This window comes from Tupaia chinensis, unplaced genomic scaffold, assembly GCF_000334495.1.
Source record: "Tupaia chinensis unplaced genomic scaffold, TupChi_1.0 Scaffold000355_1, whole genome shotgun sequence".
NCBI classification, from domain to species: domain Eukaryota; kingdom Metazoa; phylum Chordata; class Mammalia; order Scandentia; family Tupaiidae; genus Tupaia; species Tupaia belangeri.
The window spans coordinates 6,246,763-6,248,378 of NW_006159850.1; positions in this window are offsets into that span (position 1 = coordinate 6,246,763).

Here is a 1,616-nt window from a genome sequence, read left to right on the forward strand (position 1 = left end):
CAAACTAGCCAATTCCTCCAGCCTGGCTCTAGTGCCTCCCTATCACCTCCTGACTCAGGTTCTTGTACCAGAAGATAAGTAGTGGAAAGAACTTCCCTTGGCCAAATCTGGACTCTCTTCTGCCCACAAGGAACCAATCAGACTGATCAAGATATTGTAATTCCAGAAATCATTCCTTGGGCTGCTATCGGCTGTTCCCTATTAGACACAATGTTCTTTTCAATAGACTACTTTGTTTCACACTGACAGTCATTTTTCACCCCACATGGCAGAATTTCAAAGCCAAGAATCTTGTATTACATAGTAAACAAACAAAATTAGACTCAAAATTGCCTTGTTTGATTTTGATATATTAATCAACTCTTCAGGAAAGCTTCTAAGCATTTTCAATTACATCAAAAACAGGCTGGCAACATTTTCTAACTTCAAAAAAAAATCAGGCTTAGTTAAAGGTTTGTTTTCTATTCCACTGATACTCTATATTACATATTTGCAACTGTTTCTGTTTTAGGACAGATTGATTAATAACATCAGTTCTAAAATCCCAGCATGTCCACAGGAAAAAAAAAAAAAAGAAAGAAAAACTATTTCCATCTGTGATCTTCATTAACCAAGGCAGATCTATCTATTTTGGTGTGTTTGTTTCTTCCTTCAGCTGCAGCCTTGGGTCCCTGCATACTCTGAGATTATGGGCTTCATAGTTACTGTTGATGCTAATCGCCAGGCAGGTGTGCACTGACAAAGGCCAAAGAATGGATCAAATGAGCTAAGGAGAGAGAAGTCTTGACAACCCCAAGACCTGGCCTCCCTCTTGTACTTTACACCTTAATAAACTACGCAGAAAAACAGACATTTTAACTAATAGTGAAAATATACTGAAAAACAAAACAAGAAACAGCGTATAATCCAAAATGGATGTATAAAACCAAGTGCACACTGAACAACTATATGCTTAATACATTAGATGATGATGATGGCTAAAGTGTTTAAATTATGTATATATATTGTTACCTTCTTTAAGAAATAGAAATAGGGGCCAGTAGATGGCATAATGGTTATGTTACTGGACTGCCACATAGTCCACCATGGTTCAAGTCCTAGACCTGGTGGCTTAAAACTCATGCCGGGTGCATGCGCATGTATGCCTACGATCCTGAGAAGAGAATGGAGAAGGGATAGCGGCATAGTCATCCACCCTGGGGGAGGGGAGTGCGTTCTTGCTGTCTCTCTGGCAAGAACACACGCCCTATAGCAAAAATCTCTCTTAAAAAAGGGGGGGGGAAGAAATAGAAATCATAGGAAGAATACTACCAAGACAACTGAAATGTTTACACATCCTTCCCTATATATATTTCTTAAGAAAAGAAGCTTAGACTACTCCTGTTGCTACTAATTGCTAAAGTTTTCTGTAACTTTTCAAAAAAGGATTATTTAATTTTACTTATTATTATTATTTAATTTGTTGTAGAGCATGTGCACTCACTAGAGAGAAACAGAAAGAAAGAACTGCCAGGTCCAGGACTCGAACCGCAGTCAGCCATGTGGGAATCCAGTGTCTGCTGGCCCCAAGTTTTCTGTAACTTTTAAAGAACTGTCTTCCCTACTAGTTAAAACTG